We start from the raw sequence: 24,550 nt of genomic DNA, 5'->3' as shown, positions 1-24,550 counted from the left end.
TAAACCACACAAAGATCCAACAAAGAAAGAGAACTTCAGACCAATTTCCCTTATGAATACTGATGCAAAAATACTCAATAAAATAATTGCAAACTGATTCTAAAACACATCAAAAAGATCATCCAAGTAGGCTTCATCCCTGGGATGCAGGGATGATATAATTTACTGAAATTCGTCAATGTAATCCTCTATATTAACAAACTCAAAGACAAAAGCCACATGGTCATCTCCTGAGATCCTGAGAAAACATTTGACAAAATCCAATTCCCCTCCATGATAATAGTCATGAAAATATCAGGAATTCAATCCCCATACCTAACCATAATATATAGCAAACCAGTAGCCAACAACAAATTAAACTGAGAGGAACACAAAACAATCCCACTAAAATTAGGGACTAGAAAAGGCTGCCCACTTTCTCCCTACCTATTCAATACAGTACTTGAAGTCCTAGCCAGAGCAATTTGGCAACAAAAGATCAAGGGGGATACAAATTAACAAGGAAGAAGTCAAAATATCACTATTTGCAGATGATATGATAGTATACATAAGTGACCCTAAAAATTCCACCAGAAAACTCCTAATCCTGATAAACAGCTTCAGGGCAGTAGTTGGATAAAAAATTAACTCAAACAAATTAATGGCCTTCTCTACACAAAGGATAAACAGGCTGAGAAAGAATTTAGGGAAACAACACCCNTCACAATAGTCACAAATAAGATAAAATACCTTGGTGTGACTCTAACTATGGAAGTGAAAGATCTGTATAATAAGAACTTCAAGTCTCTGAAGAAAGAAGCTGAAGAAAATCTCAGAAGACAGAAAGATCTCCCATGCTCAAGAATGGCAGAATTAATATAGTCAAAATTGCTATTCTACCGAAAGCAATCTACTGAGTCAATGCAATCTCCATCAAAATTCCACCTCAACTCTTCACTAAGTTAGAAAGGGCAATTTGCAAATTCATCTGGAATAATAAAAAACCTAGGATAGCAAAAACCATTCTCAACAATAAAAGAACCTGTGGTGGAATCACCATGCCTGATCTGAAGCTGGACTACAGAACAATTTTTATAAAAACTGCATGGTACTGGTACAGTGACAGACATGTAGATCAATGGAATAGAATTGAAGATCCAGAAATGAATCCACACACCTATGGTCACTTGATCTTTTACAAGGAAAAAAATATAGCATTTTCAACAAATGATGCTGGCACAACTGGCGGTTATCATGTAGAAGAATGCGAATTGATCCATTCTTATCTCCTTATACAAATCTCACATCTAAGTGGATCAAAGAACTCCACATATAACCAGAGACACTGAAATTTATAGAAGAGAAAATGGGGAAAAGCCTCGAAGATATGGGCACAGGGGAAAAATTCCCAAATAGAACAGCATTGGCTTGTGTGTAAGATCAAGAATTGACAAATGGGACCTCATAAAATTGCAAAGCTTCTATAAGGCAAAAGACACTGTCAACAAGACAAAAAGGCCACCAACAGATTAGGAAAGGATTTTTACCAACCCTAAATCTGATAGGGGACTAATATCCAATATATACAAAGATCTCAAGAACCTGGACTCCAGAAATTCAAATAACCCCATTAAAAAATGGGGTACAGAGCTAAACAAAGAACTCTCCACTGAGGAATACCAAGGGTTGAGAAGCACCAGAAAAAATGTTCAACATCTTTAATCATCAGGGAAATGCAAATCAAAACAAAACTGAGATCCTACCTCACACCACTCAGAATGGTTGAGATAAAAAAACTCAGGTGAAAACAGAAGTTGGCAAGGATATGGAGAAAGAGTAACACTCTTGTATTGCTGGTGGATTTGCAAGCTGCTACCACCACTCTGGACATCAGTTTGGTGCTTCCTCTGAAAATTAGACATAGTTCTACCAGAAGATCAAGCAATGCTACTCCTGGGCATATACCCAGAAGATGTTCCAACTGGTAATAAGGATACATTCTCCACTATTTTTATAGCAGCCTTATTTATAATAGCCAGAAGCTGGAAAGAACCCAGATGTCCCTCAACAGAGGAACTGATACAGAAATGTGGTACATTTACACAACGGAGTACTACTCAGCTATTAAAAACAATGAATTTATGAAATTCCTCGGCAAACTGATGTATCTGGAGGATATCTTCCTGAGTTAGGTAACCCAATCACGAAAGAAGTCACTTGATATGCACTCAGTTTTAAGTGGATATTAGCCCAGAAACTTAGAATACCCAAGATACAATTTGCAATACACAAGAAAATTAAGAAGGAAGACCAACGTGTGTATACGTCATTCCTCCTTAGAATAAGGAACAAAATACCCATGGAAGGAGTTACAGAGACAAAATTTGGAGCTAAGAAGAAAGAAGGACCATCCAGAGACTGCCCCACCTGGGGATCCATCCCATAATCAGCCACCAAACGCAGACACTATTGCACATGCCAACAAGATTTTACTGAATGGATATATCTGTCTTGTGTGAGGCAATGCCAGTGCCTGGCAAATACAGAAGTGAATGCTCACAGTCATCTATTTGATGGAACACAGGGCCCCCAATGGATAAGCTAGAGAAAGTGGCCAAAGAGCTGAAGGGGTCTGCAACCCTATACATGGAACAACAATATGAACTAACCAGTACCCCCTGAGCTTGTATCTCTAGCTGCATAGGTAGCAGAAGATGGACTAGTCGGCCATCATTGGGAAGAGAGGCCCCTGCGTCTTGAAAACTTTATATGACCCAGCACAGGGGAATTCCAGGTCCAAGAAGTGGGAGAGGGTGGGTAGGGGAGCAGGGGTGGGGGGGGTATAGGCAACTTTAATGATAGCATTTGAAATGTAAATAAAGAAAATATCTAATAAATATGAAGAAAAAATGATATATTCTACTAAAAATTTAAATTCAAATAATAAAAAATAGCAAAGCACAATGAAAATTGTGTTACTCTACAGAATATACATGATTTTGAACTATCAAAATGAGAAAAGATATTGAATAACTGAGTGGGTTAAAATGTGTCTAAAGATAAACCTAGAAACTTCTAAACGTACTATGTTCTAATTGTCTGAAGTCACTGTATACAATGCAAAAATGAGATATTAAAGTACACTCTTTAATTCACACTACTGCTTGAAGTCTTAGCTGTAGTAACAAAACAATGTTAATAAATATGGGGATAAAAATCCCCATTTGCAGATCATATGACCAATAGACTCTTCAATTCTTTTCTGTTTCTCCATGCAATAGCTAACTTTATTCACAGTATCGGCAATTTATACTCTGAGGGTTAAAAACAATCTCATGAGTAAGGTTCAATTACAAGTACAAGCCACATATGGCAAAATCATGTTTTTCCATAAAGGTATATTAATAACAATCATCGAAGTAAACACATTACTATCCACTATATCTGAGAAGAACAAAAGAGCACATTCCATGAGTAATTACGTGGTATGAAGAAACAGGTAATGAGATCTTTGTCTTGGCTTCTTGAATGTTACCACAATTCAGAATCCTCTTTGTAGAGTTCTGTTCTTGGATCCTTTTACAACAGCTGTCCAGAGAGTCCCATATATGTATTTCTGCCTGCCTTTCATGAGATTACAAGATCTATCATTGTTGGCTTAAACAAAATCCCTAGGCATCAGATTCAGCACCCCTCCATATCTCCAAGATAAATGCCATTCAAAATGAGTTAACTTCCTACATTTCAAAATATTTTTCTTAAGAGATTCAGAATATTTTTAAGTATTTCTCAATTTCACATAGTTTTATAGATGATATGCATGATGAGTTACCTTATTTCTTAATTTAGAAATTTACTATCTTACTAAAACAATTTTCTTCTTTTTTATATTTCAAAATACATTTTTATTCACTGAGGTCACCAAACTTTTTTTATTTTTTGTTTTTGTTTTTGATTAGATATTTTATTTACATTTCAAATGTTATCCCCTTTCCTGGTTTCCCCTTTGAAAACCTCCTATCCCCTCCCTCCTCCTGCTGCTCACCAACCCACCTACGCCTGCTTCCTGACCCTCACATTCCTCTACACTAGGACATAGAGTCTTCACAGGACCAAGGGCCTCTCCTCCCATTGAATAGTAACAAGGCCATCCTCTGCTACATATGCAGCTGGAGCCATGAGTCCCTCCATCTGTACTCTTTGGCTGTACTCTTTGGTTTAATTTTTGCGAGCTCTGGGGGTACTGGTTGGTTCATATTGTTGTTCCTCCTATGGGGCTGCAAACCCCTTCAGTCCCTTGGGTACTTTCTCTAGCTCCTTCATTGGGGACTCTGTGCTCCATCAAATGGATGGCTGAGAGCATCTACCTCTGTATTTATCAGGCACTGGCAGAGCCTCTCAGGACACAGCTATATCAGGCTCCTGTCAGCAAGCACTTGTTGGCATCCACAATAGTGTCTAGGTTTGATGACTAGAAAATATCATTCTGAGTGAGGTAACTCAATCACAAAAGAACACAAATGGTATGAACTTACTGATAAGTGGATATTAGCTCAGAACCTCGGAATACCCAAGATACAATTCACAGACCACATGAAGCTCAGAAAGAAGGAAGACCAAAGTGTGGATACTTCAGTCCTTCTTAGAAGGGGGAACAAAATGTCCATGGGAGGAGTTACAGAGGCTAAGTGTGGAGCAGAGAGTGAAGGAAAGACCATCCAGAGACTGACCCATGTGGGGATCCATCCCGTATTCAGTCATCAAACCCAGACAGTATTATGGATGCCAACAAGTGCTTGCTGACAGTTTAATTTGTTTGTTTGTTTGTTTGTTTATTTCGAGACAGGGTTTTGCTGTGTAGCTCTGGCTGTCCTAGAACTCACTCTGTAAACCAAGGTGGCCTAGAACTCAGAAATCCGCCTGCCTCTACCAACCAAGTGCTGGGATTTAAGGCGTGCACCACCACTGCCCAACTTGACAGTTTAATTCTTGATTCAACAAACACTAATTCACTACTTTGTTTGTGGAAAACACTGTGGTAGTTTGAGTGACAATGGACCCACTCAACTCCTAGATTTGAATACTAGGATCATAGTTGGTGGAATAGTTTGGGAAGGATTAGAAGGTATAGTAGTGTTTTAATGCATTAAAATTTAGTGAAATTTTGGTCACAGGTTGGAAAACCATTGATCTTGAATCATTAACAAAAAGAAAAAAAAATATTCAGGAGAAAATAGCAAGCAGTCTCCTTTGTCTGGTATTCAGGAGTCATGTGATGGATAAAAGATTGTTTTTGCTTTTCTCTTTATTAATAATGTTGGCAAGGATATTAAGGGGGCAAATTCAACAAACATCAGTAATTGGAGAAAAACTGTTCACAAGAATTAGAAGTCATTGGGTATGGACGACAACGCAAACTGAAAGAACCAAGAACCAATTACATTATTACTTTGAAAGGAAAGCAGAGCTAAGGAGTACTGAAAGGCAAAGGAATCTGAAGAGATTTCATAATAGAAAAGCAAAGAAAGAGAATATTGATTTAAAGAAAGACAAATTGTCCTGGTGACAAAAGATAGAGTAAGAGAAGAGTGCTCTTGAAAGGTAAATACACACATTAAGGGTAGGATGGCTAAACTGTTAAATACTTTTTGTTCATAACACACATAAAGGAAACTGTTAATTTTAACAACTACAAAATAAAATTAATATCTATATTAATTTTATTTAAATGTCCGATATTCATTGTTATAGAGCCTGCCAGGGAACTCCACAAAATATTATATATATATATATATATATATATATATATATATATATATATAATGAGACAAGCAATTTTTTCTTTAAAATATTGAAACAAGAGTATTTGTTTGCAGCTCAGGACAGGCTCCAACTTCCATTTCCTTTCTCAGCTTTCTGTTGTCATGTGACATAGCCACTTGATCAAATCACAGCTTTAATGTACCTATAATATATGCATTTCCTAGATTACATATGCAAATAATTTTTCTTTAGTGAACAAAAATTACTTTAGAAAGAAGATCTTCACCCCATGCCCATCAAAAATCTTTTCAATTAAATGAACACCTAACACCTGGTCCAAAAAAAGAAAATCTGATTTCTATCCAATTCACACATACCTACACATCTTATCACCTCAATAACTCACCAAGTCTCAAAAAATTCTAACACATATAGTCATATATCAGTTGTTAAAACTATACTTCCTAAGCTTGATAGAATATACCTAAGGCATAATTATGTATTACAAGTAAAATTATTTGTTTACTTATTTATTCACTTCTTTCACTTCATATCCCACTCACTGCCCCCTGAGAATGCTGTCCACCCTTTCAGATCAACTCTCTGATGGGATATACACATCCTCTCCCACTGGGGCCAGACAAGGCAGCCCAGCCAGAAGAACATATCCCAGAGACAGGCAACAGCTTTTGGGACCCAGCCCCAATTGTTTTGGGCCTATATGAAGACCAAGCTTCTGCTACACCTGTGCTGGAAGGCATAGATCAGGACTCTATATACTCTTTGGTTGGTGGTTCATTCTCTGAGATCCCCAAGGGTCCAGGTCCATCTTCCTATGGAGTCCTTACCTGCTCCCAGGCTCATAATCCTTCCCTCTATTCTTCCATAAGAGTTCCCGTACTCAATCCACAGTTTGTCTGTGGGTGTCTGTATATGTCTGAGTCACCTGCTGAGTGAAGCCTCTAGGGGACAGCAATGCAAGACTGCAAGAAATATAATATCATGAATAATGTCAGAGATTGGTGCTTGCTCATGCGATGGGTCTCAAGACAACCCTGTTATTGGTTCCACCTTTGTTCAGTCTCTGTTCTTGTGGACAAGATAAATTTTGGGTCGAAACTCTTGTGGGTGGATTGGTGTCCCTGCCACTCCACTGGGTTCCTGCCTGGCTACAGGAGGTAACCTCTTCAGGTTCCATATCTCCAATGCTGTGTGTCACAGCTAAGACCACCCACACTAATTCTTGGAAGTCTTCCCTATCCTGGGTCTTTTTCACATACTGGCAATGCCCCACACCTCACAATCTTATCAGTTGCAGATTTCCATTCATTCTCATCACCATCTGGCCATCTCTCCTATCCCCCACACCATATCTGTCCTTGACTCCCCATTCTCCTCTCCCACCAAGTTCCCTCCCTCCATCTGCCTCTTATGACTATTTTATCCCCCTTCTAAGTGAACTTCAAGCATACTCACTTGGGCCTTACTTCTTGTTTAACTTTTTTGAGTCTGTGAAGTGTTAGCATGGTATCCTGTATTTTATGTCCTATATCCACTTATAGATGAGTGCATGACATGCATGTTCTTTTGGGACTGTGTCTCTTCACTCAGGACTATATTTTCTAGTTCCATCCTTTTGCCTTCAATAATCAGTATGTCTTTACTTTTAATAGCTGCATAGTACTCCATTGTGTAGTAAATAGAATTCCATTGATGAACCACATATTTTTTTTTTTATGATTTTTGGAGACAGGGTTTCTCTGTGTAGCCCTGGCTGTCCTGGAACTCACTCTGTAGACCAGGCTGGCCTTGAACTCAGAAATCCACCTGCCTCTGCCTCCCAAGTGCTGGGATTAAAGGCAAACCACATATTCTTTATTCATTCTTCAGTTTAGGGATGTCTAATTCCTGACTATTATGAATAAATGAATACAGTTGAGCAAGTATCTTTTGGGAATTGTGGAGCAAGTTTTGGTGTATATGTCCAGGAGTGGTATAGCTGAGCCTTGAAGAATTATTCCCAGTTTAATGAGAAACCACCAAATTGATTTCCAAAGTGTTTGTACAAGTTTGCACTCCTACCAGCATTGGAGGAGTGTTCCCCTTGTTGCACATCCTCTCCAGCATGTGCTATCACTTGAGTTTTTTATCTTAGTCATTCAGAAATGTGCTAGATGGAATCTTAGAATTGTTTTGATTTTCATTTCACTGGTGATTAAAGACTGTGAACATTTCCTTAAGTGCTTCTAGGTCATCTGAAATTTCTCTGTTGAGAATTATGTTTAGCTCTGTATCCAGTTTTGTTTGCTTTTCTTTTAAATGGGTTATTTAAGTTATTGGATTCTAACTTCATAAGTTCTTCATAAATTTTGGATATTAGCCCTCTGTTGTTGGAAGGTTGTTGAAGCGTTGGTAAAGATCCTTTCCTAGACTGTAGGCTGCCATTTTGTCTTGTTGACAGTGTCTTTGCCTTACAGAAGCTTTTCATTTTCATGAGGTCCCATTTATCAATTGCTGATTTTAGAGCCTGAGCCATTGGTGTTCTGTTCAGTAAATTATTTCCTGTACCATTGCTTTCAAGGATATTTCCCACTTTCTCTTCTATGAGATTTAGCTTTCTTTTGAGGTCCTTGGTCAACATGGACTTGAATTTTGTCCAGGGTGATAAATATGGATCTATTTGCACTCTTCTACATGTAGACATCAGTTAGGCAAGCACCATTTGTTAAAGATACTTTCTTTTTTTCATTGTGTGGAATTGTTCAGAACATTGTTCAGAATTGTTTTGGTTACTATAGGCTTTTGTTTTTCTATATGAATTTGAGAATTGCTCTTTAAAATTTTATTTAAAAAAATGTGTTGGAATTTTTATGGGGAATGCATTGAGTGTGTAGATTGATTTGGGTAATCACAAGGTTAATCCTACCTATCCATGAAAAATGGGAGATATTTCCATCTTCTGATTTCTTCAATTTCTTTCCTCGGGAACTTGACGTTCTTGTCATATAGATCTTTCACTTGCTTGGTAAGAGTTACGCCAAGATATTTTATATTTTCATGGCTATTTTAAGTGGTATTCCCTAATATCTTTCTTAGCTTGTTTATCATTTGTATAAAGGAGGACTACTGGTTCTTTTTAGTTAATATTTTAGCCAGCCACTTTGCTGAAGGTATCTATTAGCCGTAAGAGTTATCTAGTAGAATTTTGGGGGTCACTTATGTATATTACCATATAATCTGTGAATAAGTGATACTTTGATTTATTCCTTTTCTATTTGTATCCCTTTGTTCTCCTTTAGTGGTCTTATCGTGCAGGGTAGAATTGCAAGTTCTATATTGAATGAATAAGGAGAGAGTGGGCAGCCTTGTCTTGTCTCTGATTTTGAGGCAGTTGCTTTAATTTTCCCTCCACATAGCTTAATGTTGACTATTGGCTTGCCACATGTTGCTTTGATTATGTTAATGTATTTGCCTTGGATCTCTGATCGAATACTTTTAATGTGAAGGGATGTTAGGTATTGTCAGAGGCTTTTCAGCATCCAATGAGATGATCATGTGACTTTTTTTTTTCAGTTTGTTTATATGGTAGATTACCTTGATGGAATTTTGTATATTAAACCATCCCTGCTTGCCTGAGATGAATCCTTCTTGATCTTGGTAGATGGTGTTTTTTACGTTTTCCTAGATTCCATCTGGGAGTATTTTATTAAGTAGTTTTGCATCAATATTCATAAGAGAAATCAGGCCGAAGTTCTCTTTCTTTGTTTAGTTTTGTGTGGTTTGGTTATCAGGGTGACTGTAAGTTCATAGAGTGTGTTTGACAGTCTTCCTTCTTTTGCTCTTCTATAGAATACTTGGAGAGATATTGGTATTAGCTCTTCTTTGAAAGTCTTGTAGAATTATGCACTAAAGCCATTGGGCCCTGGGCTTTTTCTGGTTGAAAGACATTTGATGACTGCTTCTATAATTCTTAAGGAGTGACAAGGCAGTTCAAATAATTTACCTGATTTTTATTTGACTCTGGTAAGTTGTATCTGTCTAGAAAATGGTCCATTTCCAAAGTTTTAAAGTTTTCCAGATCTGTGGAGTATAATATTTTGAAGTAAAATCTAACGAGTCTTTGAATTTCCTCAGTGTATGTTGCTATGTCTTCCATTCCATTTCCAATTTAGTTTGTTTTTTGGTTACTTTTTCTAAAGGTTTTCTATCTTGTTGATGTTCTCAAAGAACCAACTCTTAGTTTGATTGATTTTTTTTTAATTTTTGTTTGTTTGTTTATTTGTTTCTAACTGATTTCAGCTCCAATTTTGATTATTCTGTGATACCTACTCTTCTTTGGTGTGCTTGCTTCTTTTTTTCTAGAAATTTTAGTTATACTTTTAAATTGCTGGTACAAGAACTTTCTACTTTATTTATGGAGGCACTTATTGCTCTGAAATTTCTTCTTAGCAGTGCTTTCATTGTGTCCCATAAATTTGGGAATGTTTTGCCTTCATTTTCATTGAATTCTAGAAAGTCATTATTTCTTCCATGACACAGATATCATTGAGTAGAGAGGTGTTCAATTTCCATGAGTGTGTAGGCTTTTTGGTATTTCTGTTCTTGCTGAAATACAGCTTTAATCCATGTTAGTCTGATAAGATACAAGGCATTGTTTCAATATTCTTATAAAAGTTGAATCTTGCTTTGTGGCCAACTGTATGGTAAGTTTTGGAGTAGGATCAATGAGATGCTGAGAAAAGGGTATATTCTTTTGTTTGGGTGAAATATTCTGTAGATGTCTGTTAGGTCCATGTGATTTATAATGTCTGTTAGTTTAGTTATTTCTTGGTTTATATTTTTTCTGGATGACTTGTTTATTGGTGAGAGTTGATGTCTCCCACTATTATTATGTGGTGTATGATATGCGATATAAGCTTAGCTATATTTACTTTAAAAATGTGGGTGCTCTTGTGTTTGGGGCATAGATATTCAGAATTGAGATATTATCTTGGTATATTTTTCCTTTAATGAGTATGAAGTGTACATCCCTGTATCTTTTGATTAATTTAGGTTGAAAGTCTACTCTATTTTTTGGATACATTTGCTTGAAAAAAATCTAGCCCTTTACAGAGAGGTAATGTCTATCTTTATTGCTGAGATGTGTTTCTTGTATTCAGCAGAATTATGAGTTCTGTTTTCACATCCATTCTGTTAGCCTGTGTCTTTTTGGAGGAACTGACTCCATTAACGTTGAGAAGCACTAATGACCAGTTATTGCTAATTCCTATTAATTTTATGATGGGCATGTTAGTGTGCATATATGTTTGTGTGTGCTTTCCTTATTTTGATATGGAATTATTTATTTCCTATGTTTTCTTGAATGTAGTTATCCTCCTTGGGTTGGAGTTTTCCTTCTAATATTTTCTGTAGGGCTAGATTTGTGAATAGATATTGTTTGAATTTGGATTTGTCCTGAAATATCTGGTTTTCTCATCTATGGTAATTGACAGTTTTGCTCAGTACAGTAGTCCAGGTTGGCATCTGTGATTTCTTTTAGAGTTTGCAAGATATCTGTCCAAGCCCTTCCACCACTTAGAGTCTCTGTTGAAAAGTCAGGTGTAATTCTGATAGGTTTGTCTTTGTATATTACAAGCCCCTTTTCCTTGCTGCGTATAATATTCTCTTTGTTCTCTAGATTTTGTGTTTTGATTATTAGTGATGGGAGAATTTTCTTTTCTTGTACAATCTAATTGGTGTTCTATAAGCTTCTTGTAAGTTTGTAGGCATCTCTTTCTTGAGGTTGCGAAAGTTTTCTTTTATGTGTTTGTTGAAAATATTTTCTGGGCCATGTAGCTGGGACTCTTTACATATTTCTACTCTTGTTATTCTTAGGATAGGTCTTTTCATGGTATCCAAGATTTTCTGGATGCTTAGTGTCTGGATTATTTTAGATTCAACATTTTCTTTGACTGACATATCAATTTCTTTCATTGCATCTTCTATGCCTAAGATTCTCTCTTCTATCTTCTGTGTTCTCTTGGTAATGCTTGCATCCATTGTTTCTGTTCTGTTTTCTAGATTTTTCATCTTCAGGATTCCCTCAGTTTGTGTTTTCTTTATTGCCTCTCATTCTGCTTTCAAGTCTTGTACAATTTTACTGATTTGTTTCACCGGTTTGATAGTATTTTCCTGATTTTCTTTAAGGGATTTATTCATTTCCTCTCTAAAGGCCTATATAATCTTATGGTCATTTTCTTGTGCTTTAGTTGTGTTAGGATATCCAGGGCTTGTTGTAGGATGGTACCTATGCTCTGAAGGTGTCACATTGCCCTGGCTTTTATCGATTGTGTTCCTTTGAGGGTTTTAGCCATCTGAGTGGCTTTGATCCCTGGATATTCCTATTGTAGTAGGTATTCGGTGGAGATAATCCTCAATAATCCTAGGACAGGCTTCTGATAGGTATCTTTGGGCTATATGGTTCGGGGTCAGTAGGTCTGAATTTTTCGGTATCCTCAGGTTTCTATGGTTCAGGAGCTGGAGGTTCAAAAAAGGTAGGCAGAGAGGTGATTGGAGAATGGAGGTCTGCTGGGGGAAAAAAAAAAACTTGGGGTGCACCAGGGAACTCAGTGAGCAGGGTAGATGTGGTGAGGAAGGGTAGCTTTCTTTTTTAAATTTAATTTAAGTTTTTACTTATTCACTTTACACCCTGCTCATTGCCCTCACCTCCCAGTCACCCCCTCCTACTATCCTTCCCCAATATCCTCCTCCCCTTCTCCTCTGAGAGGATGGGACTCTTCTTATGTATTCCCCATGCTTTCACTTCAAGTCTCTGCTAGGATAGATTCTTTCTCTCTCACTGAGGCCAGACAAGGCAGCCCAGGTTGAAGAACATATCCCACATACATGCAACAGATTTTTCTCCAATTATTTAGGACCCACATGAAGACCAAGCTCCATATCTGCTACATATGTGCAGGGAGGTCTAGGTCCAGTCAGTGTATGTTCTTTGGTTCATGGTTCAGACTCTGAAAGCCCCAAGGGTTCAGGTTAGTTGACACTGTTGGTCTTTCAGTGGGCTTCCTATCCCCATCAGGGCCACAGTCTTTCTACTTTTTCATGAGAGTCCCCAAATTCCATCTACTGTTTGGCTGTAGGTATTTACATCTTTCTGAGTCAGCTGCTATGTGGACCCTCTCAGAGGACAACATATTCCTTTTAGGGATTGTGCTTACCCCCATGGAATGGATCTCAAGTTGGGCCATTGGTTGATCATTTCCTTAGTCTCTGCTCCATCCCCATGCCCCCTCAACTTTTGTTGAGAGTTTTGTGGGTGGGTTGGTGTCTTATCACTCCACTGAGGGGCCTTCCTGGCTACAGGAGGTAGCTTCTTCAGGTCCCATATCCCCAGTGTTGTGAGTCCCAGCTATCATCTCTTTTATTTTTTTTTAAGGTTTCTGATAATTTTATGGGATGGTAGATAATCTCCAGTTGCTCCTGTTCATTTTTTAAAATTTTACTATATTAATATTCCTACTAAATTGTATCTACATTTTGACAATGTGCTGTATCAATAAGAATTTTCCTGCAGTCTAAGAAGGAGATAATCAAGTTAAGATTTAGCCAAAAATGAGGAAAGCATTTGGGATAGTTCTTATCTGCTTAAAATCATTGATAATGAAAAGATTATAATTAAAAATTTCTTTTTTAGATGCCACCTGAGCATGAAAATCACAACTCTATGTGGCTCAGATATAATGGGCTGCCAGGGCTGTAATACCCCCTCCCTGCGTCCCAGGACAGTATGAAGCAGTTCAGAGCTTCCTTTTAAGTTTCAGGATCTACAGATCTAATGAAAGTGGGTGAAGAGGTATCAAGAGAACGGAGGTCTACCTGGGATACTACTCAGGACAGCTTTGTGCTTCAGAGGACTAAGAGAACAGGAATGATGGGTAGGCAAAGGGAAGCCTACCTGTATTGTTCAGTATCCATAGGTCTGATGACATGTGACAGGAGAATGGAGGCCCCCATGGGAGAGCAGGCTGCTCAGTAAGTATTTGATTTTTTAATTAAGATTTTACTCTTCTCTATGAAAACCAGAAATGGTTCTCATAAACGAGACCCCCTCTATATTTCTCCCACCGAACACCTCTTTGTTTCCTGTATTGGGTGTTTTGCATTTATACATCAGTTGCTTTCCCTTCTAATAATAGCAACATATCTTCAGGGGAGTTTTTTCCTAACTTGCTTCACCTGAGGCAGTCATAAGTAAATCACAGATAAGAATTTTTGTGCTAATCTATGTGAATTCTTTCTCCTCTCATCCCTAGACCTCTCTGGCATGGATTCATGCAGTGTTCTGATGCTCAGTGATAAGGCACACGAGGTTAGATGAGTTCTGAACTGAATCGTGTACTTTCTTTTTAGTTGCCTAGGAGGAAGAGATCTTTAGAAAACACATTTCAGAAAAACATTCTTCTGTATTGATATGTGGTTTATTTCTGCTTTTCTTTTTACACAAGGTGACAGTGTTGTAAGACATGAAAATGAGTTTGCTCAGGCAATTGCCCCTTGTTGATAGGAGATTATTTCCTCTGGCAAATGCAAAAATAACTTGGTGGTGTATAAGTTACTGCTGTTCTGTTATTTAGTATTTTTTCTCCTTGTCTTTTTAAAAATAAACATGTGTATTTTAATCAGTACACCTGTGAATCACTCTTTTTCATTCTGAATCACTGTCTCCTGGAGCAGTACCCCTTGTAACACATAAGGAAGAAGGTCCTGTATCTTCAGGTGCATTCCTGGAGGGGAAAATGTTCTCAGCAAAAGAAATCATACCGTAGGAACTGTTTTTTTTCCATAACATGTTAAATCCATAGCATTTATTTTCTACAACTCTAGTCCTATTACAAATTATTTTTCTAGAACAATGAACTGGATGGAAAGTTCTCATCTGTCTTGTCTAGCAGAGGAACACAGTATACTCTCCTCCACTGGAGGAGTTGACATCATTCAACTGATGTAGGTTGAAGGAGAACATGAAAGAATGCAGGTTAGAGCTTTATATGCAGCCTTTAAGGGATATACCAGATCGTACATCTCTATAAAATGAATGATATCTGGGTAGTTTTATGCCCACTTCCTTTTTTACATTAGAAAAATAAAAGTGGTTCAATAAAGTCCAAGCTAAGAGTGTCTTCTTTGAACAAAAAGTATAACTGAGATTTTTTTTTATTTCTCATATTGCTCATCACCTCACAGAGAACTTGAAAATTATAGGGAAATAGTGAAAGAAAATGCCATTTTCTAACATTTTTTCCTCTGTCTCTCTAAGTCTACATGAATGCATACACTTTACATAAGATGAAAATCCAATGCATGATTTCTTTAGTGCACAATTTATTTTTCTCTTGTCTTTTTTAAGAAGGGAAAGTTTTACCTAATATGCTACAAATGTCAAAAGTTATGAGTTTGTATCTGTATTGTTGACGTAATCTGCTTCTAAAACAACATACTCACACACACATATATTCCTATATCTCATTGGCATAAAGCAGTAACCTCATAGAAAGAGAATTATTATTAAGGCAAAGCTAGACTGAAGGGATAAAAGCATTTGGTTTTCTGAAAATCAAAGGAAAGCCTTACTTTTGAAAATATGTTTCCTTGTATTTTTCCATAGAAATTTTGTTCAGGAGTAAAACAAGATATCAAAAAATTAGTTTTGTATTGAGGTAGAAAATTTAACAAATAAGAAAAAACAAAAGCTCATGTTATTTTACACTTCTGAGAATCTTCATGAGTGAACTATCAAGAAAACACCTGTTCCACTATGTTCATAGTGGCCTTATTTGTGATAGTCAGAAGCTGGAAACAATCTAGGTGTCCCACGACAGAGTGTATAAAGAAGATTTGGTTTATTTACACAATGGAATACTACTCCACTATTAAGAGTGAGGATGGGGCTGGAGAGATGGCACCGACTGCTCTTATGAAGGTTCTGAGTATAAATCCCAGCAACTACATGGTTGTTCACAACCATCTGTAATTTGAGCTGATGGCCTCTTCTGTTGTGTCTGAAAACAGCTACAATGTACTTGCATATAATAAATAAATAAATCTTAAAAAAAATAAAGAAAGAGTGAGGACATCCTGACTTTTGCAGGCAAATGAATGGAACTAGAAAATATCATCCTGACTGATGTAACTCAGATCCAAAAGGACATGCATGGTATGCATTCACTAGTAAGTGAATATTACCAAAAATAAAATAAAATCAAAAATGAATAAAGAAAGAAAGAAAGGAAGGAAGGAAGGAAGGAAGGAAGGAAGGAAGGAAGGAAGAAGAAAAACCCCATACAGAATACACAAGATACAATCCACAGAATTCAAAAGGCTCAACAAACTGAAGTGACCAAGTGAGGATGCCTCAGTCCCACTTGAGAGAGAGAAGAAAACAATCACAAGTGGGGAGGGAAGGAGGGAGGGATTTAGGAGGGAATGTGGAGGGGTGGCAGGGCAATGGTGGGTAGAGGGGAACCTGATCTGATATTGGGTGAGGGAAAAGGACAGAAACCATGGGGGCTAGCAGAAAGAATGGAAACAGGCAACCTCAGGAAATAGGAGGTTGGGGAGACCCCCCAAATACACCAAAGACCTGAGAGGCAAGAGACTCCCAGGACTCACAGGGAGGGACTTTTGATGAGGTACCTGGCAGAGGGGAGAGGGACATTATGGAGCCCACCTCCAGTGGGAAGACACTTTTGTGGGGTTGCCATCCCACAGTCACACCTCTGGCCCATAATTGTTTCTATCTGAAAGAATTACATGGATGGAAATGGAGAGGGGCCTGGGGAGATGAAGGTCCAGTGACAGGCCCAAAGTGGGATCCACTTCAAGGTGAGGTTCCAGGGCCTGATACTATTAGAGGTTATGGGATGCTCACAAAAATGTGTCTATCATGACTGCCCTCTGAGGGACCCAACAAGCAGCTGAAAGAGTCAGATGCAGTTATTTGCACCCAACCAATGGACAGAAACAGCTGACCCCTGTTGTTGAGTTGGGGAAGGCTGAAAGAAGCTAAGGAGAAGGACAATTCTGTAGGAGGACCAGCGGTCTTTGTTAATCTGGACCCCTGAGATCTTTCAAACACTGGACCACCAAACAGACAGCATATACCAGCTGATATGAGGCCCCTAACATACATACAGTAGAGGACTTCCAGGTCTGTGTCCATTCAGAGATGAAGCACCTAACCCTCAAGAGACTGGAGGCCCCAGGGAATTTAGAGGTCAGGTGGGATGGGGAATGGGGGCATCTACGTGGAGATGGGGTGGGGTGGGGAGGAGGTGTCAGATGTGGAGCAGTAAGAGGGTGGATGGGGAGGAGTGGCGAATGGAATACGGAGTGCAAAAATGAATTGCAAATTAAATTAAATTAAAAAAAAGAAAAAAAGAAAACTTGCAATGGAATTACCTATACTAACCTATGTTTACACACTGAAATATACCACTGAACCTTTTCCCCACCAGTTCCAGTTATCCTGCTTGAAACATTCGCATGTCCCCACAAACTGATTGCCTATTTATCTTTTATTATATTTTATTACATATTATTATATTATATTACATATGAATCATGTATTTGCATAAATAGATACTATTAGAACATGCTGAATCTTTCTTTGTTCATAGTGTTCATCAGCTTTCAAGACTGACCACTCTGAAAAATAATCACATAAAATTAAACTTGGTGTACCAGCTTGCAACACCACCAGAATGGAGGAGTGTTTGTCTGTCCCCACATCCTCCCCAGCATCTGTTGTTACCTGAGTTTTTGATCTTAGTCAATCTGACTAAGTGAGGTGGAAACTCGGGGTCATTTTAATTTATGCTGATGACTAAGGATGTTGAACATTTCTTTAGGTATTTCTCCACCATTCAAGATTCCTCAGTTGAGAATTATTTGTTCAGTTCTGTACTCCATTTTTTAATAGTGTGATTTGGTTCTCTGCAGTCTAACCTCTTCAGTTCTTTGTATATATTGGATATTAGCCCTCTATCAGATGTAGGGTTGGTAAAGATTTTTTCCTCAAACTATAGGTTGCCATGTTCTCTGATAACAGTGCCCTTTGCCTTACAGAAGCTTTTCACTTTTACGAGATCCCAATTGTCTATAGTTGATCTTGGAGCCTGTGCCATTGGTGTTCTGTTCAGGAAATTTTTCCCTGTGCTGATGTGTTCAAGGCACATTCCCAAATTCTCATCAGATAGATTAAGTGTACTTGGTTTTATGTGGAGGTCTTTGATCCACCTGGACTTTATACAAGGAGATAAGAATGGGTCAATTTGCATTATTCTAAATGCAAAGCACCATTTAAGCCAGCACCATGTGTTGAACATGCTGTATTTTGTAGCTTCTTTCTCAAATATCAAGTGACTGTAGGTGTGTGGGTGAATTTCTGAGTCTTCAATTCTACATCATTGATCTAGTTATCTGTCTCTATACTAACTCCATGCAGTTTTTATGACTTTTGCTCTGTAGTAGAGCTTGAGGTCAGGGATGATGATTACCCCAGAAGTTCTCTTATTGTTGAGATTTTTTTTTTGTTATTGTTGTTCTGGATGAATTTGAGGATTAATCTCTACCTTTGTGAAAAATTGAATTGCAATTTTGAAGGGGATTTCATCAAATATGTAGATTGCTTTTGGTAAGATGGCCATTTTTACTATGTTAATCGTGCTGATCCATGAGCATGGAAGATCTTTCCAACTTCTGAGGTCTTCAGTTTTTTTCTTCAGAGACTGAAAGTTCTTTTCATCCCTTTGTTGGCTAGAGTAACACCAAGATATTTTATATTATTTGTGACTATTGTGAAAGATGTAGTGTCTCTAATTTCTTTCTCAGCCCATTTATCCTTTGAGTAGAGAAAGGCTACTGATTTGTTAGAGTTAATTTTATATCTAGCCACTTTGCTAAAGTTGTTTATCAGTTAAAGGAGATCTCTGGTAGAATTTTTTGGTATCACTTAATTGATCACATCATCTGCAAATAGTGATATTTTGACTTCTTACTTTCAAGTTTGTATTCCTTTTCCTCCTTTTGTTGTCTAATTGCTCTGGCTTGAACTTTGAATACTTTATTGAATAGATATGGAAAGAGTGGTCAGCCTTGTCTAGTTCCAGATTTTAGTGGAAATGCCTCAATTTTCTCTTTATTTAGTTGGATGTTGGCTATTGGTTTATTGCATATTGCTCTTATTATGTTTATGTATGGGCCTTGAATTCCTGATCTTTCCAAGACTTTTAACATGAAGAAGTGAGAGTTAAATTTTGTCAACCATGTTTTTATTTTTTTAGCATCTAATGAGATTTTCATGTGGTTTTCTTCTTTGATTTTGTTTATATAGTGAGTTATGCTGATGGATTTCTTTTAGATAGTTTATATTGAACTAGCCCTACATCCATGGAATGAAGTCTACTTGATCATTGTGAATTATCATTTTGATGCGTTCTTGGATTCAGTTTGCTAGAATTTTGAGTATTTTTGCATCAATATTCATAAAGGAAATTTGTCTGATGTTCTCTTTCTTTGTTGGGTCTTTGTATGGTTTTGGTATCAGTGTAACTTCATTGAATGAATTAGGTAGTGTTCCCTCTGATTCTATTTTGTGGAATAGTCTGTAGAGTATTGGTATTAGGTCTTCTTTGAAGAGCTGATGGAATTCTATACTAAAACCATCTAGCCCTGTGCTTTTTTTTTTTTTTTTTTTTTTTTTTTTCGGTTGGGAGACTGACTGTACTGGCTAGTTTTGTGTCAACTTGACACAAGCTGGAGTTATCACAGAGAAAGGAGCTTCAGTTGGGGGAAATGCCTCCATGAGAACCAGCTGTAAGGCATTTTCTCAATTAGTGATCAAGGGTGAAATGCCTCTTGTGGATGGAACCATCCCTGGGCTGGTAGTCTTGGGTTCTATAAGAGAGAAAGCTGAGCAAGCCAGGGGAAGCAAGGCAGTAAGGAACATCCCTCCATGGCTCTGCATCAGCTCCTACTTCCTGACCTGCTTGAGTTCCAGTCTTGACTTCCTTGGTGATTGACAGCAGTGTGGAACTGTAAACTGAATAAACCATTCCTTCACAACTGTTTCTTGGTCATGATGTTTATGCAGGAATAGAAACCCTGGCTAAGACAAATTGGTACCAGCATAGTGGAGTATTCCTGTGACAGCCTGACCATGTTTTGAGGAGGACTGTGGAAGGACTTTGGAACTTTGAGCTAGAAGATCTATTTGGTGCTAAGAACTCTGTGGGATGTTTTATAGGAGCTTGGAAAATAATGTTGGGAACAGTGCAGAAGATGGAGGCCTGGCTTGTGAAATTTCAGAGGGAAGATTAAAGACTCTTTTCAGGGCCATTGCTATTTTGATAATTTGTTAATCAGCTGTGATTAACAAGATACCAGAACTACTAAAGCAAAACCTTTGCATTAATGGGACTATTGATACTGGTTAGCTGGAGCTAAGAAATTAGCTGTGATTAAGAAGAGACCAGCATCATTGAGGTGAAATCTTCTGGGAAGTGTTTTCTGAGAGCACAGAGGCTGTGTTTCAGAGATAACCAAAGTTTTACTTCATGCTGCATCAGGACTTGGAAATGTGTAAGAGTCACCCAAGTGGTACTGGTTTTGAAGGCATGAAGGGGTCATGCAGAGCAGCTGAGGCCATTGTCCTCCATTGGTGAAGGTGCAGCCTCAGTTGCAATTGATGGCCCAGGACTGAAGGAGTCATGCAATGTTTTAGAGATACCAGGACCATGAGATGACCGCCAAGAAAAGCAGCAGCAGTGGAGTACAAGCATCTGGAGCCTAGAGTAAAAGCTGTGTGCTACAAAGGACAGGTCTGAAGAAGTGACCCAAGCCCTTGGAGGAGCCCAGAAGATCGTGAGTTGGATCCCAGACTTTCGACAGTTGGATTTTAATTTTTGCTTTTGATTGTAACTGTGCCCTGATATTTTTCCCTCTTGAAGGAAGAAAATATTTTAGTGGATCCCACAGTTAAGAGACTTTTAATTGTCAAAAGACTTTGAATTTTGAAATACTGGATATTTTAAAAGGAATGAACTGCTAATATATAAAGACTGTTGGATGTTTAAAGTTGTTTAGATCTTGGGGATGAATAAGAAGCTAAGGGTTGAGGCTTACTAGTGATGTGTTTGTGTGTCAAGTTGACAGGGGGTCAACTGTACTGGCTAATTTTGTGTCAACTTGACTCAAACTGGAGTTATCACAGAGAAATGAGCTTCAGTTGGGGGAAATGCCTCCATGAGATCCAACTGTAAGGCATTTTCTCAATTAGTAATCAAGGGGGAAAGGCCTCTTGTGGATGGAACCATCCCTGGGCTGGTAGTCTTGGGTTCTATAAGAGAGAAAGCTGAGCAAGCCAGGGGAAGCAAGGCAGTAAGGAACATCCCTCCATGGCTCTGCATCAGCTCCCACTTCCTGACCTGCTTGTGTTCCAGTCCTGACTTCCTTGGTGATGAACAGCAGTATGGAAGTGTAAACTGAATAAATGCTTTCCTCCACAACTGCTTCTTGGTCATGATGTTTGTGCAGGAATAGAAACCCTGGCTAAGACAGGAGACTTTTTAATGACTGTGTCTATTTCTTTACTGGTTATGGGAATGTTTAGATGGTTAATCTGTTCCTGATTTAACCTTGGTACCTGGTATCTGTCTAGAAAATTATTCATTTCATCCAGATTTTCCAGTTTTGTTGAGTATAGGCTTTTGTAGTAGGATCTGATCATTTGTTTTAAATTTTATTGGTTTCTGTTGTTATGTCCCCCTTTTTAATTTTGGTTTTGCTAATTTGTATACTTGTTTCCATACTTAAGATTTACCTAAATTTACACTGAATCAAGAGTATTTTTCATGCTATTGAAGTGGGAAATTTACAAATCTCTTCATCTTAACAAATTCAGGGACAGCCACAACCACAACAACAAAAGGCTGGGCAGAGGTGGAGCACGCCTTTAATCTCAGCACTTGGGAGGCAGACCCAGGCAGATTTCTGAGTTTGAGGCCAGCCTGGTCTACAGAGTGTGTTTCAAGACAGCAGGACAGTCTGGGCTATACAGTGAGACCATGTCTTGAAAAAAAGAAAAGAAGTTCAGGATAAAAGATGGAACAGAGACTGAGGGAAAGGCCTACAAAGACTGGCCTAACTTAAGATTCATCCAATTGGCAGGAAACAATCTCGACACTATTAATGATACTGGGCTATGCATGTAGACAAGAGGCATAACTATCCTCTGAGAGGCTCCACACAGCAACTGACTGAATCAGATGTAGAGCTGGGGGAGTCGTGTGGAAGATTAGGGGGAAAGATTAAGGGACCTGGTGAGAATAGGACTCCACAGGAAGATCAATAGAGTCAACTAACATGGACCCTTGGAGGCTCCAAGAGACTGAACCACCAACCAAAGAACATACATGGCTTGGACCTAAGCTACTGTACACATATGTGGCAGTTGTGCAGCTTGGTTTTTATGTTGGTCACTCAACAACTGGAGCAGGGGCTCTCCTTGACTCTGTTGCCTGCCTATGGATCCTGTTTCCCTAATTGGACTACCTTGGCTGGCCTCAGTGGGAGAGGATATGCCCAGTACTCCAGTGAATTGATATACCAGGGTGGGTTGGTACTCAAGGGGGCCTCTTCCTTCTCAAAGGAGAAGAAATTGGGAGGAGGAAAGGAGGGGGAGAGAAGAGGAAGAGCTTTGCAAATGGGGGCCTGGGAGATGCTGCAATTGAGATATAAATGTATTGTGAGTTAAGAAGCTCCATGCAAAGCTCCTGCAATTGAAAGTGGCTAAAGAACTTAATACTGAAATTGCAGGATATTAACATTTTAGAGGATTATATTATGGATTCATGACCAAATTAAGCTGAGAAAAGCAAAATTAATCAGACACATACAAAAATAGGATGTCCCCATAATGATTCAAGAGAAAAGATTGATGGATAAAAAGATGAAAAGCCATGAGGACTGGCAACTTTATAAGGGAGAAAACACCATATCTGGTTTATTTTTAAAGATAATATGAATAATGCCAAATCACCTCTGTAAAAATGTTTTCTTTTTTAAAAGAGATCTTCTATGATTACTATCATTACTTTTTGCAGTTGTAAAGGAAAGACTATCTAAAGTGTCTATTTAAGCATTTTTAACTCAATCTAATTAACTAGGCTATGACAATCATTAACAAGTAGAGTGTGGTACAAATGCACACATAATTAGTTGTTATTCAATCATAAAGAAGAATGAAATTATGCCATTTGCAGGAAAAATAATAAAACTATAGATTACCATGTTAAATGGCTACATCCAGAAAAACAGCTATCTCATATTTTACAGCAGAATGGAGATTTATATGTATGTGTGTGACTATGCTTATGTGTATGTACATGTATATGTATATATGTGCCACAAATGTATAAATGTGGGCATATCAGATAGTATTATACATGTATATCTCACATAATATATATGCTATATATATATATGCATGTTTTAAGACATATAATTGGTTGCATGTGTATGTGTAAAAAAGATCAAAGGAAAAGAAGAGGAAGAGAAAATAGGGAGAAAGGAGAGAGGGTTAGGAGGGAGAGGGGAAGAGGGAGAGAGAGGCTGGAAAAGCAACTATGCAGGAAGAAGAAAAATATCAAAAGAGTGGGGAAAAGGCTTGGATAAATAATGAGTGGATATGGTCTATGAACAGGATGTGCTCATATGAAATGGTCATAATGAAACCCAACACTTTATAGATTGAATATATGCTAACAAAAAATTTAAGATTCAAATGCAGACTGCTGTTGGAAAAACCATCAAGGGAATTACTGAGTGTTACACCTTGCTCACAGCAATCCTGACCTACTAGTAAGATGCATCCACTGGTGCAACAGTGGTGTGGTAGCTATGGAGAAAACTAAGCATTGTCTAATCAGGTGTGGAACCTGCTTCACAGGAGAGATTTTATGATTGGTACAGTAAGCGTGGTCCAAAGTCCCTGACTGGAGAAATCATAGGTCCTAAAGGAAACCTAACATTGGTTTTTTTTTTTTTTACTAAATGATCATACAGACAAACTACATATTTATTTATCTATCTATCTATCTATCTATCTATCTATCTATCTATCTATCTATCNNNNATCTATCTATCTATCTATCTATCTATCTATCTATCTATCTATCNNNNATCTATCTATCTATCTATCTATCTATCTATCTATCTATCTATCTATCTATCTATTTATTTATTTATTTGGTTTTTGGAGACAGGGTTTCTCTGTGTAACCCTGGCTGTCCTGGAACTCACTTTGTAGACCAGGCTGGGCTTGAACTCAGAAATCCACCTGCCTCTGCCTCCAAAGTGCTGAGATTAAAGGTGTGTGCCACCACTGCCCAGCTCAAACTACATTTTAAATATTGTTCTAACTCAAAGATTTGTGCTGCTCTCAATTTTGGTTCAAGAAGCTTCTCTTTGCAGTGAGTAATGATTAATGCAGAAACTTTTAACTAGGAAAATGCCAAGGATAAGTAATTCTGAGTGCTCAGGTGTGCGTGGGTCATCTGTGTCAACCTCCCATTACCCAAGGCTCAGACAGTTGATAGCTGTGGAGAGAAAATATAGCTCTCCTCTGCCAACATGACTATAGGTAAGTTGCCCAAGACCCAAAGAAAGGCCAAACAGCTATGAGTATATCTGCAGCCCAAACTGGATTAGGTGAGCTATCAATCACAGTTAAGAAGTAAACAATACATGAAGTTGA

This window comes from Mus pahari, chromosome 11 (genome assembly GCF_900095145.1).
Source record: "Mus pahari chromosome 11, PAHARI_EIJ_v1.1, whole genome shotgun sequence".
In the NCBI taxonomy this organism is placed as follows: Eukaryota; Metazoa; Chordata; class Mammalia; order Rodentia; family Muridae; genus Mus; species Mus pahari.
The sequence above is the reverse complement of the archived record's forward strand: the minus strand, read 5'-3'. Positions refer to the sequence as shown.